Source organism: Monodelphis domestica, chromosome 3 (genome assembly GCF_027887165.1).
Source record: "Monodelphis domestica isolate mMonDom1 chromosome 3, mMonDom1.pri, whole genome shotgun sequence".
NCBI classification, from domain to species: domain Eukaryota; kingdom Metazoa; phylum Chordata; class Mammalia; order Didelphimorphia; family Didelphidae; genus Monodelphis; species Monodelphis domestica.
In genome coordinates, this window is record NC_077229.1 from 207518905 (window position 1) to 207538572 (window position 19668).

The 19668-nt window shown below is 37.4% G+C and overlaps 1 protein-coding gene and 1 pseudogene across 5 annotated transcripts in view; both read left to right on the forward strand.

Annotated features, from left to right (window-relative positions):
• PHACTR1 (phosphatase and actin regulator 1) overlaps nucleotides 1-19668 on the forward strand; it is a 670567-nt gene that overhangs the window by 228247 nt on the left and 422652 nt on the right. The window lies entirely within an intron of this gene.
• LOC130458691 (U4 spliceosomal RNA) lies at nucleotides 17466-17621 on the forward strand (annotated as a pseudogene).

The window sequence follows — 19668 nt, forward strand, 5'->3', positions numbered from 1 at the left end:
ACAACAATAACTCCTAAAGAATTTTAGGTATTCCAGGCATTCAGATATTCCTCAAGACCCCTGTACCTAGTGTGACTGCTGAAGGCAAAATCATAAATGCAGCTAGGGAAGTAATTTCCAGTATAAAACCATCAATAATCTATCAGTAAACATTTATTAAACACCTAATATGCGCCAGGCACTGTACTAAGCACTGGGGATATAGATAAGACAAAAGACAGTCCCTGTTCTGCAGCAGCAAAAAACAAAAACAAACAAACAAAAAACAATGGATTTGAAATCTGAGGGACTGGCTTGAAATCCCAGAGCTGAAACCATCTAACTTATCCATCCCTTTTGGAGAATTAGATTAATAGAAAGGTAGAACCTAACCACTCCATGTAACAATGAGAAAATGCACCAAACTCCAATGTGGTATGCAAAGCCCTCCCTTATCCCCAATATACACAAGCAGTACTATTGGACATACTTTTTCCACTTACCTGCTTGGCAAGGGAAGTGATGACTCTCCCAGCTACAAGCTATTGGTGGTAGCTGCCTTGACTGGAGAAAGCTGGACCAAGGCTGGGGAGAAAGCCAAGGGGGAAAGGAATCGATTTCTGGGATGAAGATGAGTAAAGATGATGACAGGATCTGTAAGGGATAAAGAATAAAGAGCACATAGAAATATATGTTAGATGATAGCATATGTATAACCTATATCATATTACCTGCCTTCTTAGGAGGGAGGAAGGGCACAAGGGAGGAAGAGAATATGCATTGTAAAGTGTCAGAAAATTATTAATAAAATTGTATCAACATGTAAATCAGAAAAAATTAAAAATTTAATTAAAAAATCAAGAGCTCTAGAGGCCAGTTTCTTTTTTTTTAATTTTTATTTAAATTTAATTTTTATTTTTTTCAGAGTTTCTTGACAGCATAAAAACCTATATTCTATTGATTAACAAGCATTTTTAAAGCCCTTTTCATGTTTCAGACACTGAACTAAGCACTGAATACAAAGACAAAATTGAAAAAAAAAAAAAGCCCTGCCTTTAAGGAGTTTACCTGCTAAAGGGGGAGGCAAGCTGTGCATATGCAAGTAGATGAAGAATATTTATAATGAATATAAGATAGGAATTCAACTCATAGGACACTTTCTCCAGGATGTCTTTTCTGATCCCCCCAGCTACTAGTGTCTTCTCTATCTGAACTACCTCATATCCATTTGGTATACAAGTACTTTTGTAGCAAAGGCAGCTAGGTGATACTATGGATAGCAGTCATCTTCCTGAGCTCAACGCTGACCTCAGACACTTTGTGACCCTGGGCAAGTCACTTAATCCTGTTGGCCTCAGTTTCTCCATCTATAAAATGAGCTGGAAAAGAAAATGGTAAACCAGTCTAGTATCTCTGCTAAGAAACCCCAAACGGAGTCTTAAAGAATTGGTTACAACGGCAAATGATTGAACAATAATAAACTTACTGAGCATCTGTGCTTAGTGCTTTAGAAGTATAACAGAAGCAAAAGCAAGAATAGCCCTCAAGGTCACCTCAACACCATTTGTGGCTTTCAACCAGAGTTTATTCTCTTCTTGATCAAAGTAAAGAACAAAGAATTGTCCTATCACTTCTGTATCACTTCAGTGCCTATCCCATAGCAAGTATTTAATGATGCTTATTTATTGATCAATTGATTGATTCTACCAGAAGTTTGTTGGTAAATATTTAACAATTGGTTTTCTGGAAGAAAAAAATGTATCCACAGTACATTTTTTAATTTAATCCACATCTTTGACATATTATTCATTAGTTTCTTAAGTCTAGACAATCAACAAAGCAAAAACTCAAGCTCTGATTTGTAGCACTTGATATTTTCTGAGGTGCAAAGATACACAGTGAAAATTTAACAAGCAGATTGGAGTTAGTGCCAACACACTCCTGGATTCTTCCCTATACTCGTCCCTAGAGTAAGCACACAGTAAGAGTAAGGAAACATAAAAAGGGTCTCTCACATACCCCACCTCTTTTTCTTTCTTTTTTTCTTTTTTTACTTAGACCCTTTCAGACCCTTTGGACCCACTCCTTTTCCTTTTGTTTTATTTAGACTTTTGGGAATGTCAAGTGTCTATGTAGGTGCTAATGCTTTCCCATCCCTTGTAAAAAGACTCTTCTCTGTACTCACCTCTGGTGAAGATTCAAAGATGAATGAAGGCTTGGTCCCTGTTCTCCTGGGGAACTCACAGTTTAGGAGAAATGTGGGATATTGACACACAAACAACCATAATTAAAAGGAGTACATGTTAAATGCATAAGAGAGCAATAATAATACAAGGACTCTTTAAGGTTTATGGGTGGTAGGACCCTTCCTTTGACTAGAGATCGTTGGGACAGACCTCAGAGAGGAGAAGGCATTGGAGGTTGGGTTAGCCCTGACTTCCTATGAACTACTGGGGCTCTAATTCTCAGGAGTTCTGAATGAGGTGTAACTTGAGTTACAGTCCTTAAATTATAGCTATTCTGGGTTAATTAATTTTATGCCATTCCTACGCCCCTAAGTACATGTCTTGAAAATAGACTGATATTGTTTCCTTCCCATTTACATTATGAGTTGATGATTGTAATTGAAATACTTCCATTTTCCCCAGTCATTTCTATTCACATTGAACTCTACTACATATCACTTATGAGAAAAATCACTTATGAAAATGTCTTTCTGCCAGGGCGCTGTATTTCTGGGCTGCTTTATAATCTTGGATTTATCAACTGAAGTTGTATATTTATCCCTGGCATCTGCTTTCCTGGTGACAGGCTGCTTAATGGTCCCCATAACAGATATCTTTGGTATTTCATGTACAATTTAATATCTCTTAGAGAATTTATGATGTAATTTTCAATACAAATTATCTCCACATACCTTTATCAACCCCACTGTTAAGGCTCCAATTGGTTTGTTGATACTATCAGTTGTGCCCAGAATAAGCCCCAAGTATAGTCATATCCTTCAGACCATTGCTCACACTAATATTGTTTCACATCAGGAATTCACCAAACTCCACTTCTGATGCTGAGGAACAAGACTGTAATACTGCATATTTAATCACCCAAAATGGAAATCAGGTGGCCAGAAATCCCCCCAATTATCACTTGAATCTCCTATCTTATAAATGCCAGGAAAATTCCATCATCTTATGATTGCATAAATACTGTTGTTTCTGTGGAACTACCCCCCTTGTAATGCCATTTAATGTCTGTGTTTTCATAGAATTAATTGGCACATGGCTGCATATGCCCTTTGGTTGAAAGTAAACATTTTCTACATGATTTCTTTGAGTCCAAATAGACTTTTCCTAACTGAATAACCTATACATTAACTAAAAAGTAATTACTGAGCAACAATTATGCATATGGTAACATGCTAGGTACTGTGAAAGTTACCACAGAAGTAGGGGCATGGAGGATTGAGCCTTGGTCTTGGAGTTAGGAAAAGTTGAGTTCAACTTTAACTGGATCTTCATTCAGCTCACTAGGTCTATCTGTGATCTTTTGCTCAAACTCTGTTAGGCTCAATTTTTACATCTGTGAAATGGGCTTAATTCTATTTGCCTCAATGTCCACATCTGTAAAATAGGGATGACAATAGCACCAGGGTGGCTGATGGATCAAATGCTGCCAGTAGAAATAGTGCTAGAGGACCAAATGAAATAATTTCTATAAAGTGTTCAGAACAGTGCCTGGCATATAGTAGGTACTCAATAAATGATTGGTTTCTAGCTAGCTATTTAACATCATAAGGTTATAAATCTAGAGTTAATAGGGCCCTGAGAGTCCATATAGTCTAACACACAACCACCCACCCTCTTTCTGCAGATAAGGGTATGAAGAGTCCCTGGAATTATAAATGACTTGTGTAAGATCATGTTAAGCATCCTACCCAATATTTGAACCTGAGCCTGCTAACTTCAATGACAAGGCTTTTTCTACTTCACTGTATTGCTTCATCTAATTCCCCTCAAGGAACTTGGGGAAAGGGAGCTTCCGTTAATCCCCTTCTCTCTTTGAGGGAAATGAGAATTTTTTAATTAAAACTTTCTAATTTTCTTTTCCATTCTTTGTTGGAAAAAAAAAGAAAAGCCTCAATCATAATCTACATATGACAAATAAAGTACTTAGAAGACCAGAAATAAAACATTCCCTGAGGGAAATATGTGATTGAAAAAAGAATATTGGTAAAGAAATAACAGTATAGTCATGTTTATTCTACCATTAAAGATCTCTCAGAAGAAAGTGCATAAACTGTGAGGGAATGGACAAGAGAAATCTCGGACTCCTGACATCAGCTTGGACCATCTCTAAGCATGAGCCAAAAAACTAGCCAGAGGTTAACACAATCCATTCAGCTTCGAGGACCAAAGCTATGTTGACAGCTCCCTCTAGCTTTTCTTCATGTCTATGGACATCATTTATGTTTGACCCAGGTTGACCCTCAGCCAGCTGGCTTTCAGCCCACCCCTTTTCCCAGCCAGGGATTATGTGAGTTATGAAATTATCGTGTCAAGATCAAGTGGTAAATGGCTAATATAGAACTCAGTCTCATCCCCAAACTGATGATATCTCATTTTTATTTCACCAAGTACTGTTATTGAACAGAGATAGTGAGAGACACCTCCTGGAAGAAGAGAAGAGCTTAAATGGATGAGCCATCATCTTAAAATTACTTTTTACATCTCCACTGGTGGGAAGAAGAGCACAAAAGATGCCTTTTTTACAACTCTTTTTTAGAGATGTTAAAAGCAGTGATCAGCAGTTGTGAAGACTGCCAGAGGCATAAACATACCATATATTCTAATACTAAATCTAGTCTGAAAACAAATCAAGAGGATAGATATTGAGCTATGTTGCTTTCTCTTCTCATAATCCTTTGCTATTTATTGTGTGACCTTGGACAATTCACTAAACTTTTCTGGGTCTTCACCGTTAAAATAAAAACACTGGATTAGCTAACCTCTCAATAGCCCATTAGGTCTACATCTATGCTTTTATAACCTTGCCGAAAAGATAACAATTTGGGAGGTCATGATGGACACCTTTGTAATCCCCATCCTTGGGAAAATCTGGTGGATCATTTGAGTTTTGGATTCTGCGATGGAGTAGGGTTAAATGCATTTGGGTTTCCACAATAAGTCTGGCAAAAAAAAAATGGTGGGCCCTAGGAGTGCATCCAGGCTTCCTAAGGAAGGCTAAACCAGTTCAGTTCAGAAAAACAGTGCAGTTAAAGTATAAGAGCTTATTAACAGTGGGATTGGCTATTACACTTTCAGATTGGATGAGATAGCCTAAAAAAAGATGAAAAAGCTAAGAGAGTAAAGCTATTATATGCATAACATTATTTTCTTCCTTCATCTCTTATAGCAAAAGAATAGTTCTGTTCTTATTCCTCCCATTCTAGACCCATAAGGAAGCCATATGTGGAAAATGAAGGTGCTGTCAACTAACAAACAACTCACCCATTCATATAACAAATTTACAGTGACTCAGTGCCAATTGTGAACCAGGAATTACATCAAAACTTACCTATTTGACCATGGAAAAGCTTATCTTCTTGGCACCTCAGTTTCCTCAAGTGAAAACTATGGGGGTTTGTCTCTAGGTGACTTCTAAGGACCCTTCCAACTCTCTATGATCTTTTAACCTCTTTTTCTCACTAGTGCTTTGCATATAATAGGTGCTCAGTAAATGCATATTGGTGATGGAATTATTGAACAGAGAAATATAATTGATAATATATTAAACTTATTAAAAGATAAAGATAATATCTCTACAGTATACACATATGATTTTTTTTAATTTTTAAAAAGATAATGGCTTTACCTCTTGGGGTGGTTATTAATGGCATAAATTCCAAGAATCAGTGGGGCATCATTTTGTTGTGCCAGTCATCCATCCAGTTCATCTTGACAGCTCCATATTCTTCTTCTGTAAGTGTCTGACCTGGTTGCAGACACAAGGATTCTCTACCATAAGAACTCTTCATATGACACTGTCCATCCCACTGCCAAAGATTCCCATGGAGTTAATTTCAACTCAAGAAAATATCAACTGCTATTATATCCTATTTTACCAAGGGCTCTAAGACTAAGTATTGGGGATATCAAGGCAGAGATAAAAAGATTAAGTCACATTTTTAATCTTTATTTCCTTTAGTGTCTGATATTAAAATCCAGCATAAAAAAGTATTTTCAAAGACCTTATTATGTGCCAGTACTGAGGATAGAAAGCTACACACACACACACACACACACACACACACACACACACACACACACACACACACCCTTGTCCTCCAGGAGTTTCCATTCTAATAGAGAAATGAAACAGGTACACAAATCCCAAACTAGGAAATCATTAAATGAATCAGAAGATCCAACAGAGTAGCCTGAGAGATTTCAAGAGGGATGAATCACTTCTGAGCAAGAGGAGACTGAGGAGGATGAGGGAAGACTTCATTGAAATAGAGAACTTAATCTGGACCTTGAAAGAAAAGGATTTCAAAAGATGTAAAGAGGAAGAGGGGACTTAGAAGGAGCTAAACATGAAGCATCCTGTTCAAGAGCATAGAGGTGAGAGACAGCAATAGATGCTTTTCCTTTAAAGCTTCTAAATGGCACAATAAATAGATCTCTGGACCTGTAGTAAGGAAGATCTGAATTCAGATCCAGACACATTATCTATGTGATCCTGAACAAGTTACTTAACCTCTGGTTGCCTCATCTTTCTTGAATGTAAAATGGAGATAATTATGGCTCCTACCCCAAGGGTTGTTATAAGGATCAAATGAAATATTTGTAAAATGCTTAGTGTGCTGCCAAAGATTAGGCATTTAATAAATAAATGCTTATTTCCTCCCTTTCCTTGCTTTTGAAGAATACATCTATGATCCCTGGCTCACACACACTCCTAAATAATTTCTAACTTTTCATTCAACACCCACTGGGATATTTTCTTCATCCATGCTTGTCAAAAGTAATCATTTTAATTTTCTTTTCAATTCCTCATGATCCCACAAGAACCATCCCCTCATGGTTAACTAAGGATGATTTACAAGTTTTGATGCAAATAAGAGGTGCCATCAGGGTCATCTCTCATATTAGAAAGCATAAGCATTGCTTCCCATGTTCCTGGTTCACTGTCATTGCTTGTAAAGCTTACATAAATTAAAAACACAACTTTCTAATTAATCAACAAACCCTCCAACTTTCCTAGTGAAAGTCACTCATAGAAGACTTACCAGGTTCAATCAGAGAGAAGACAAAGAGGAAGAGGAACTGGAAAGGAAAAGGTAGTGTTACCCATCGATTGGGGAGTTGGGATTTACACAATTACTACAGTACCAGACGTGTATCAAAAGTGCCATTCCTGTTCCCATGGTGGCAATATCTAAGATCAGTATATATATATATGATTTTCAACACTTGTTAGCTCTTCAGACCAGAAGTCTCAGTAGTGAGAGGGTTCTGGAACATAGTCTTTATGTCTAGCAGCTATGTGGTTAAAACATAGAGAAAGATGCAGTTACCAAAAGTCCAGAGAGCTAGGCATCCTCGAGGGTTCTGTGATAACTAGAGAGGTACAAGCAGTAAGCAAGCAAGCAAACTAATACCTGGGTATAGAGACTCAAGCCAAATGTGTGTGAGATAAAGACAGTAGACCAAGGAAACTCTGAATTCCTTCAGAGGATTACCATTCCCATATCTATTTTCATGTTCTTCCCAAAATTCCACCTTCCAATTACTCCTTTTAAAAAATCCTTACCTTCTATCTTAGTATCAATACTCAGTGGGAGTTAAATGACTTGCCCAGGGTCATGCAACTAGGAATTGTCTGAGGCCAAATTTGAACCCAGGAGCACTCAATCCACTAAGCTACCTAGCTGCCCCCTTCCATTTTACTCTTTAAATCTCCAAATTCTGAATTTATCTCAATGACTCACCTGGAGCAAATCTTCCCATCTTATTCAAAAGGAAATTTGCATATTCCTTACTGAAACCATTATCTATGCATTCTTTTGATCTACTAGTATAGATTTTTATTGTTGTCATTTCAATTGTGTCCAACTATTTATGACCCCACTTGGGGCTTTCTCTGCAAAAATGCTACAGTGGTTTGCCATTTCCTTCTCCAACTCATTTTACATATGAAGAAACTGAGGCAAACAGTGTTAAGTGACTGGTTAAGTCACTGATTTCCCAGGGACTGTCTTCCTGACTCTAGGTACAGTATTCAATCCACCAATCACCTTACTCCCCTTCAGAGGGATTACATGAATAAAAATGTTCATGACAAATGACATCTTTTGCTTAGTATATACAGAAACTACAGCATACACCTATGTTGACAGTTGAAAAAGAACTGTAATTTAAATTACTAAAATTTAATAGCCAGAGACAAAAAAGGAGAAAGGAACAAATAAAGTGAATAGATAGAAATAGTGGATGTGGTAGACAGCATTGTGTCTGCTCTCAGTTATTCTTTTGTTGTTCTCCATTCATTAAGAAAAATTGATTGAATATCTTTTAAATGCAGAGTATCAAGTTCGGAAGATAACCAAAATTGTATATTCTTAATACCAAATAATACCTTGACCCAAGAGTACCATCCTCATACACTGTGACTGATTCATTGCCCCATGAAATGAAGATCAGGTTGTAATTAACCCAGAGAGGAAAAATCTTATGAACAAAAACCATTTTCCCAACTTCAGTGCTATTATGAATGTGGCTAATCTTACAATAACATATAAATCTGGCACAATGTCAAGAAGGGTATCTTCCTGTCTAAGGCACTATGAGTTTTAGTGCAGGAGCACAAAGCAAAATCAATCAGTTTGGTAAGGGACCTATCAAGAATACAAGTGCATCAGAATTGTAATATAATCAAGAGTCCCAGACTAAGTGGAATGTAAACTCTTTGAGGACAAGTACCGTATTATATTTGTTCTTGTCTCTAGCACTTGGCTGTAGGCATCATGGCATAATGGGCAGAAGGTTAAACTTGGTGTCTAAAAGACCTGGGTTTACTATGGCAGTTTACAACCTCCCAGAACCCCTCTATGACTCAAAACTTTAGATGAATTGTTAATTTGCAAGGGAGTAGGGAGGATATTTCCGTACTGGGAGTTCCTTATATTTATGAAAATGAAGCTTTAGATTGATCAATAAATCTGCAATACCTAATAGAACATTTGCAAATAGTATGCACTCAAATATTTGTTAAATAGTTGAATGAAGAGTTAATTTGGAATTAGGACACACAACTAGGCTGTATTCTGTCATTAACTAGCTATGCAATCTTATGATTGTAGATTCTGAACTGGAAAGGACCTTCTAAGCCTTCATGTCCAATCTCATTTTTTAGATGAAAACTTGAGGCTCAGAGATGTCGATTTGCATAGTGCTAGTTCATAGAAAATAATTAATACATGACTGTTAATTGATTGGTTGACCATAACACATGGCTAGTGTCAGAGGCAGGGTTTGAATCCAGGTCTTCCTGACTCCAAGTCCAACTCTGACTTATCTTAAAAAAAAAAAAAAAGAATTGATATAGAAAACTTGTGTAAGAATCCATATAGTATTACATCCTAGTAGTTTCCTATGATAGTAATTAGATGGCATGGTGGATAAAGTGTCAGGACTGGCATCAAAAAGACTTATCTTCCTAAATTCAAATCTGGCCTCTGCTACTTATAAGCTGTATGTTCCTGGACAAGTCACTTAATCCTGCTTTCCTCAGTTCCTCACCTATAAAATTGGGATAATAATATTTTCCTCCCTTCATCGTCATGATGATAAAATGAGCTATTTGTAACATTCACAAGATTGAAAGCAATATACGATTGCTAAGTGGGCAGCTAGATGACTCAGTGACTAGAGCACTAAGCCTGGAGTCAAGAAAGCTTACCTTGCTGAGTTCAAATCTGGCCTCAGACACTGACTAGCTGCGTGACCTTGACCAAGTCACTTAACCCTGATGACCTCAGTTATTCACCTATAAAATGAGCTAGAAAAAGAAATGACAAACTACTCCAGTGTCTTTGTCAAGAAAACCCCAAATGGGGTTACAAAGAGTTGGGCTCAACTGAAATGATTCAACAACCACAGATTTTTACCATTCTGCTTTGAGGAATAACAAATGTTCCATTATCTCCTCTCTAAAGCTTTCATTAGGTTTTCTTTTACTCATAATTCATATTCCTTTTAGTGATCTTTCTATTGCTTTTGCAGTAGTCACTGTTCATGTTGTTATAGTGCTTATAAATCTTACCCACATTTCTTCATGTTCTTCAAATTCACCATTTATTAATGCACTTTAATATTCCATTTCATTCTTACACCATAGAATTTTCAGTCTTTCCCCTAAACAATGGACCTTCATTTGTCTGGGTTCGTGGCTACCACAAAGAATGCTGACTTGAATATTTTAGTACATATTAAACTTGTTTCTCTCATATTATCTTTGGGTTCATGAGTAGTAGCAGGATTGCTAAAATTTAGTCACTTTTACAGCATAATTCCAACTTGGAATCCAGAAAAGTTAGTCTAATTTTATACTTTGTACTTTATATAGTTTATAGTTTATACTTTATAGTTCTACCCATAGTGCATCAGTGTACCTTTCTTCCCACAGCCCATTCAGCATTTACTATTTCCATCTTTTTTCATCTTTGCTAATTTGTGTGGAATGAGGTAAAACCTCCTTGGTTTTATTTTCCCCAATAAAACTATGATAGTGATGCCAATCTAAATACTAGAGAATTCATGTAGTATATACCTACTCTCTCTCACATGGTCACCATGCTGCTAGAAAGTATGTTCCTGAGTATCAACTGGAAGCATACTTTATGCCTACTGGAAACCAAATTAAAATCTTCTAGATCCTGTATCCACTGAACCACAAAACCATTCTTCTAAGTCAAGAGAAGGGTCTATGGCCCAAGTTCTTATTCTGCTCTTTAACCTTCCTGAAATGAAGTTATTCCAGGAAACAAATGTCCTCTTAATCCTCTCAAATACATGCTTACAAAATGGCTTTGATCAAGTTTGCCTCCTTGTAATTTCAGATGAAATGGGAAAGAAAGGAAGATTTTTAAAAATCCTAATCTTTTTTGACCTTCAAAGGAGGAACTTATTTTGGTTAAGGAACAGTAATTTTGATTGGGAGTAGAAGTAGATATTATTTGCATTGTATACTAATGCTTTGGCTGATCAGATTAATATGAACTCAGAAGGCTTTACCAGAAATCAGGAAAAAAATTTCAAATGAACATCTAGAATAGAAATGTCACTAAATTTGCGCATCTCAAAAGAAACACGAGACTATTATAATACAGCATATTATGTGTTGATAATATGTACTTATAATATGAACATATTTACTTATATAACATATATTTACTTCCAAGAAGACTAAATGAATTTTCTAATGCTGATTCTATTTAATCAGATTTATAGTAATGCTTTGGGGGAACACCTTGCTATTTATATATACACAAATATAAATATAATAATAACAATATTCATAATAATTAATTAATCAAGGCCTCAAGTGTCTGAATACATAATTAAATAAGAATTATAATGACAAACAGATCACATGAGAGAAATAGAACAGAATGAAAATATGAGAAATGCAAACAAGAAAAGCTTTCATATAAAAAGTAGAATTCTAAGGAGAATTGAAAACTAATTCACAATTCAAAGTCAAGTTCTGATATCAGTGCCCCATGATATTAAAGTAAAGGTATAGTTCTGTGAACTGTGACCACACAGAAACATGCACATACTTCAGAAGCTTCAGCATTTCATTTATGGGAGTACAGATCTTAGATCTAGAGCTGGATGGGACCTTAAAAGATCACTGAGTCCTACCACTTCATTTTATAGATGAGAAACCTGGGTCCAGAGAAGCATATGTATATGTGTAAATCCACATGGATAGACATACAAACAGATAGATAGATAGATAGATAGATAGATAGATAGATAGATAGATAGATGGACAGGATGGGTGGACGGACAGATGGAGAGACAGACAGACAGACGGACAGATAGAGATAAAGAGAGAGAGAGAGAGAGAGAGAGAGAGAGAGAGAGAGAGAGAGAGAGAGAGAGAGAGAGAGAAGGGGAGAGAGAGAGAGAGAAGGGAGAGAGAGAAGTGGGAAAGAGAGAGACAGAGAGAGAGACAGAGAGAGAGAGAGAGAGAGAGAGAGAGAGAGAGAGAGAGAGAGAGAGAATACCGACAGACAAGCACATACCTATAGATCTTTATTCAACAGGAAAGATTCCATGTCCTCAAGGAGTGTATAATCTAGATTAAGGCTTTTTAAACAATTTCCCTTCACAATCTAATGAGATAGGTAGGGCATCTAATATATCCATTTTAGAGAAAGAGATACATATAGTTTAACTGCATTGTCTGTGGTCATATTGCTAGAATTCTAAACCTAGATTTGAATCCAAGTTTTTTAACTCCAAATCCAGAATTTCCCCCCCTGAGCCATGTTTCCTGTGTATCCCTACCTGTAAAAGGGAAATAAATGGATGAGTGTATGAATGAAGCATTTATTAGTATTCATTATGTAAAAAACACCAAGTGCTAGGATCCCAAATAGAGAAGTTAAGTCAGTCCCTGCTCTCAAGGTGGTTATATTCTAATGAAGATGATAACACAGAAGGAAGGTTTCCTTTGAAAGTCAAAGGGAAAGAAAGTACATATACCATAGTTCTTACAGTTTGTAGCAAAGTAGCAAAACCTCTTCTTTAATGCCATTTCCAGTTTAAAAATCTTATCAGTTTCTGAGGAGTTGATTCATTTGACTGTGCAAAAGAAAGACTTTGGTGATGAGAACTTTGCTTTTGGGTCTTCAACAGGTGTAACTGTACCATCTCCAGAAGCAGTTGCCAGGCTCTTATCTCCACAAGAGCTGCTCACCAGGATAATGACTGCAAACATTAAGTTCAAAGCATTGCAATTCCAAAGGCTCTTGGGTCAGGACCCTGGGCTGTTCCTATCTGTTTGTGAGAATATGGCAGTAGAAGTGGAAACTTCTCCATCACGTGCTGCCTCTTATTTTTCTCTCATGGTACCATATTGCTTCAGTCTGATTGACTTGGCTTCTGGTGGATGGAGTTGGTTAGTAGTTGGTGGGGATGGCAGAACCCTTCTCCACAAGATTAATTTCCCTATATGGTGACTACGAAGAATGGGCTGGAAACAAAATCAGGCAGGTCTGGTGGAGCATTGACACTTGCAGGGATTCTGTGCCTCTCTCAGTATGGCAGTTGATCAACAGTTGGTAGGGATGAAGAAAGTGGGCCCCTTTTCCACTAAGAATCCTCTACTCAGTGGTGGCTATAGAATCTAAGGCTAGAAGCAGATCTTGGGATGTGAGGGACACACGTTTTCAAGGCTGTTAAGTTCAGAGAACTGGGCTTTCTCCATCAAAGTCCAAACAGAGATCATAGTTAATGTAATTGCAATGTTTTGAATTGCCTGGTACTTGCTGCCTCCTGTCTCTCCCTTAGGAGGCCCTATTGCTCCAGTTAATGTAAAGTTTTCTTGTAATGAAATTTCCACCATCCAAGGTCCAAGCAAACATCACTAGTCCATCACCAGTAATGTGAAAAACACATCTCTGACAAAAATTAAAACAAATGCACTCATATTATGTCTGTCTAAGATTACAGAAATTGAATAATATTTAGTCAGGACTATATTTAAGGGAGCCAAATGCTCCTGCTCAAAGCCATTGGGAATAAACATTGTTTAATTTATCTTTAGTCTGTGGAAGAAAGTAAACAAGCTTAAATGTCCTAGGCAGCTATGTTCCTAACATAACTTTTAAAAACAATTTTCTGAAGTGAAGCAATGGAGGAATGGAGGAAAGAGGCAAAGAAAGGGAAAAGGAGAAACGTAGTAAGATTCTTGGAAGTTCAGCATCCATGGAAATATGTATTTTTCTCCTATAAAGCACAAAATAGTAGCAGATTAACTTCTTTATCCTTAGCAACTGAAAGTGATGAGAATCTCAGAGATAATGGCTGAGGTAAGAGGGGGTGACAGAGATGAGAGAAAGGTAGAGGAAAAGAGAAGGATTTACACTTTTTACGGTGTTGCCCATTCTTTTCAGGGGCAGGTTGAATACACATACACAATCACTATCTTCTTTATGAAATAGGGTATATGCCAGCTTTTTCTATTTTGGGGGATTAGTCATAGAACTTGGATTTTCTGAGATGGACATGAGATGAGAATAGGAGGCAACTTTTCCTTCTTTTATCAGTAGGAGGGAGATCAGAAAAAAGTACCTAAGAAGAGCTGGAAGGAGAATCAATGGATCTAACCAGAAACAATAGGCCTCTGAGAAGTTAAGGAACCTCATACTTTTGAAATTCAGAATTTGTTAAAATTGTTATCCTGTCTAGAAATAATGGATTGTATGTGTGTGTAGGAGTCAAAAAATACTTGAAGCCTTTATCACTTATGTGCAAGTGTCCTATACAAGTTATTAGTTTTATTGTTATTATTTTCTTATTGTTTTCTCTTTAAATCTTGATAAAGAGTTTTCAAAAGAGAGAACATTATAGCTCCTTTGAAAAATTACTCACACAACTAGCAAAAGCAAGTTTGCTATATTTAAAACATTTTAGGCCAGTCCCTGGAAACCTGATCCAATGTTTGCCAGTCTTAAAACTGGAAGAAATATCATTAACTCAGAATTATAGAGGGAAATGGGACCAGAGAAATGATCTAGTCCTATTCATTTACTTGACAGATGAATGAAGCCTCAAATGGGGTCACAAAGAGTCACATAGCTGAAACTGAACAAAAACAACAACAAAACCCTTTGCCAAGGGTTATTACACTTAAAAAGTATATTTTTCTCAGAATCCCATAATCTACAACTATGAGTAAATTACTTTTTAAAAGGCTTTTCCTTATACCCATAAGTGTTTTAGCAGACTTCCTCTAGCACAGAAGAATTTGCTGACTTTTCCCAATTTTAGCCAATACTAAGCTGAAGCATTTGAATGAAATAGGGAAAGATAGTGAGTAAGTAAAAATTCTATAGCTTATGAAATTTAAGTAATGCATATTAAAGATTTCTCAATCCGGTCTGGTCAATTTGATAGATTTTTTAAAATTTGGCCTCTTGTTTCAGATTTTTGTTTCATGGGTAGATGCCAGATTATATCACCTAAATAAGTAGGAAATCCCCGCAGAGATTAGGAACTCTTCCATTAAACTGTGATCATCTCAAGGATCTAAACTGTCTTTTGCCTTTCTTTTATCCCCATCATTTAACATCATGCCTAACACATGGTAGATGCTTAATAAATGTTTATTGACTGATTGATCGGGTCTCAGGATTGGGTCCAATATATTTAGCTCAGGCCATAAAGAATTGGTAGTATTTCTTTCTAATGGACTAAAAATAAGAGTAGATAGACTTGCTGGAATTAGTTAGAAAGATCTAGAAAGAGTTCGACACAGATCAGAGACCAGACTAGGGACCAGAGAGCCCACCTGGATGGCTCAGACAGGAAGAGAATGAAGCCTGACTTTCTGTGTTCCATAGGCTACCTTCAGCCCCAGTTGTGGAGTGCTAGAGTAGAGGTGTCTAAACCCCAGTAATTCTGAAAGGTCAGTAGCATTACAGCGATGCCCTATAATTAATACCCTGAGGATTCAGACCTTCCACTTGGAGATGCAACCTCACGTTCTGCCAAGTCTGATTTACCACCCCTGTAGCCTACCTATAGACCTCTATAGCCTACCAATTCTATACTAAGCACCTTAAAGGTTTACATTTCTTCTCAAAGGAAACAGACCTAATGTTGCTAGATCGGCAAACCACTTCCCACTGGGTTGCCATAGTCCAAATTACTCATGTTTGTATTGCACAGCAAAATAAAAATCCTACTCTCCTGCATTATGGTCTAGGAAGGCTTGTCAATTCTTCACAACGATGATGTTGGAGAAAATCTCCTTTCTCTTTGAGAAGACTGGAGCTCTGAACCACCTGCTAATGATCCAGTTTAGTTCCCTCTCTATACCTGCCCACCACTTCTCTAAGAGGCTCCTTCTGTTGCCTCGAAACATCCATCTCTGGGTCTGAGGGCTGGCCAAGGGTCAAGAGGACCATTTGGAGTGGAATTAGGACTGAAAGCTGGAAGAAAACTCAGTAATCATGTAGGCCTGGTGCTTTCATTTTATGGATAAAGAAACTGAGTTCCAAAGGGGGTAGTGATTTGGGAAGGCCATATACACAGGTATATAAGTAGATGAGTCAGAATTTGAATCCAGGTCCTTTGACTTGAAATTCATAATTTTTTTTCCATAGTAGCTCACTGTTTCTGTTAAGTATAGTATTAAGGAAATCGTATTTATTGTTAAACTTGAGTCATTTCTTTTGCAAATTTTAGGATTCCCCCCCCCCAAAAAAAATTACATGAATCTTAATTCTTCTAGGGTCCTGGGTTTATTCACTAGTTAGATAAGTCTCTCACACTGCTGCTAAAGAGATTGGTGAGAACCAACTATTAACTATGGAAATTGCCTAAAGGCCCACAGTACCCCTTTCCTGGACTAATTATTGTAATAGTCTCCTAATTGGCCACCTTCCTTCCAGTCTTTCTCATCCCCAATCTATCTTCCACTTAGCTGACAAGACAAGCTTCCTAAGTCATAGGTCTGGCCTTGTCACTTATCTTTTCAGAAATTTTCAATGAGCTCTTCTTCATATGACATTCCATCTCACATTTCTATGTTTTTTTTTTTTTACCAGCTGACTTTCATGACTGTAATGCCCTTCTACCTCATCTCCATGTATTAGAATCTCTGGTTTCATACTAAATTCAGTTCAACAATTATAAAAAAGGCTTTTCTCAGATCCAAAACCTTCCCCTATAATTGTGTTCTCTCTCTCTCTCTCTCTCTCTCTCTCTCTCTCTCTCTCTCTCTCTCTCTCTCTCTCTCTCTCTCTCTCTCTATCTCTATCTCTCTCTCTCTCTCTCTGTCTCTCTCTCTCTCTCTCTCTCTCTCTCTCTCTCTCCCTTCTCTCTCTTTCCCACTTCTCTCTCTCCCTTCTCTCTCTCTCTCCCCTTCTCTCTCTCTCCCTTCTCTCTCTCTTCTCTTTCTCTCTCTTTCTCTTCTCCATCCCTCTTCTCTCTCTGTCTTTCTCTGTGTCTCTATTTCTCCCCCCTTCCCTCCCTCCCTCCTTCACCCTCCTCATCTCCCCCCTCTCTCTTTCTGTCTCTGCCACTCCTCTATTATTTATATGTGTCTATGTATATCGATAAATAGATAATACATATATAGATAGATAATTTGTATGTGCAGGCATCTAAATGGCACAGAAAGGATCCTTGTTAAGGTACTAGTTGGACCAAATATCCGCTGTGATCTCTTCCAACTCTGAAATTCATAGCTTTACACAGTGGCAGTGTTGTAGCCAATGAGGTTTAACTGGGGTGCAATTATTGCAAACTGAAAACCAATTCTGAAATTCAAAGATATTATCTCCTTGCTCATAATTGCAGAATATGACATCATATTGATTTTTTAAATGCTTTATATCATGCAATTTATATTTAAGAGCTCATGATGTCTTTTGTCATTTTCTAAATGAAAGAAGAAAATCCTCTGTGTAATTGTTTACTACACAGTGCAGGCACTATGAGTCAGTGGTAAGTGTTGCACCTCCCATGCCACTTGTCACAGGGTAGCACCTAGCAATCTAGGTTAATGCTAGGGGGAAAGAAGCACCTCTTAAAAAAGAGGAAGAAGAAACTATAAAAGAAAGAGAAATAAAGAAGTGGTTCGCTTCTCCACAGCCTGGCAGTTAGTAGGTTTAAGTTATAATTACCCACACTTAAACAGTCAAACCTGAAATGACTTCTTGGCCAGCATTGCTACACAACTTCACAAGGGCCTGCCCCTTTGCATCCACTCAAATCACACATTAGCAACTGTGGCTCTAAGTGTACTCTAATTAAAAGAATGATTGCTGTTGCCCAGTCTTGTTATTTCAATTCTTTAAATTCCTAAAGGTATTGACTAGAATGTGAATTATCTTACAATTCTTATTAATCTTCCAGCACAAAAAAAGATCATTTTAATAACAAAAACTAAGAAGTTGATGTTTTATTCAGTACAACCTTTAATAAGTATATTTGCAGTGATTCTTTCAATTTTTTCCACCAAACTAAAAGTTTTTGATTAGGATGGTAAATATGCAACATAGACAACATTGCTTCAGAGGATGATGGTAAGAACTTGGGTTCCATACTCCACATTCCAAACATGTACTAGTTCATCAGAACCTCAGATGCCTTAGTAGCTGATTTCCTGAGATATTGCGACCTGGTGGTCAGCCTTTTTTTTTTTTAAACCCTTACCTTCCATCTTAGAATCAATTCTGGGTATTGGTTCCAAGGTAGAAGAGTGGTAAGGGCTAGGCAATGGGGGTTAAGTGACTTGCCCAGGGTCACACAGCTAAGAAGTGTCTGAGGTCATATTTGAACCCAGGACCTCCTGTCTCTGGGCCTGGCTCTTAATCCACTGAGCCACCCAGTTGCCCCATGGTAGTCAGCCTTTTGATGGGAGCAGTTTCTTAACTTATCCTCAGACAATTTTCACAGACTCAACTTGGGACCTAGACTTGAAAGCTTTGTATCTTAATATGACCTGCCAGAACTTGTTCTCTAGTAACAAGACCTCAAAGAATCTGAGGCCATACCTCCATGTTACAATGAGGAATCAACCTAGGATTATGTTAGACATCAGAATTCTTAATGTGGTGGTTTGCATACAAAAGTCACAGAAGGTGACTCAGTGTGTTGAAGAAACAGGCTTAGAATTGGGAGGTCTTGGGTTCAAATTTGACCTCATATTTCCTGAGTAAATCACTTAACTCCCATAACCTAGCCCTTATTGCTCTTTTGCCCTAGAATCAATACTTCTAAGACAGAAAGTAAGCATTAAAAAAACTCACATAACGTAAAAGGAGTATATCATACATAGCTGAACAACCGATTCTATAGTTTTGCCCAAGGATAGAATTGCTTTTGAAGTGTGGCCAAGCATCGATCATGAGATAAAGTCAACAGCAATTATTAAGTATTTATTATGTGCCCCACACTGGGCTAAACAGTGAGGATAAAAAAAATGGGCAAAATAAAATAGTCTTTGTCCTTTAAAGAGTTCCCAGTCTAATGGTGGAGAGGACATCAAATGGCTATGACAAACAAAAAATTTACGGGGCATTTATTGGAGGTAATCTCTACTAGAAGGGACTAATGTTATGGGAGGTAAGGAAAGATTTTGTGCAGAAGACAGGATTTTAACAGGGACTTAAAGGAAACCAAGGAAACTAAGAAGTGGAAGTGAGGAAGGAGAGAATTCTAAGCAATCAAGTCAGCCGGGGAAAATGCCTAGAGTCAGGAGGCAGAGTATCTTGTGGGATGGATAGCAAGGAGACCAGAGTCACTAGATCCTCTAGTACAGGAGGGCAATAAAGTGGAAGGAGATTGGAAAGGTAAATGGAAATCAGTTTATGAAGGACTTTGAAAACCCAAACAGAAGATCTTATATTTGATCCTATAGGTAATAGGGAAACACTGGAGTTCA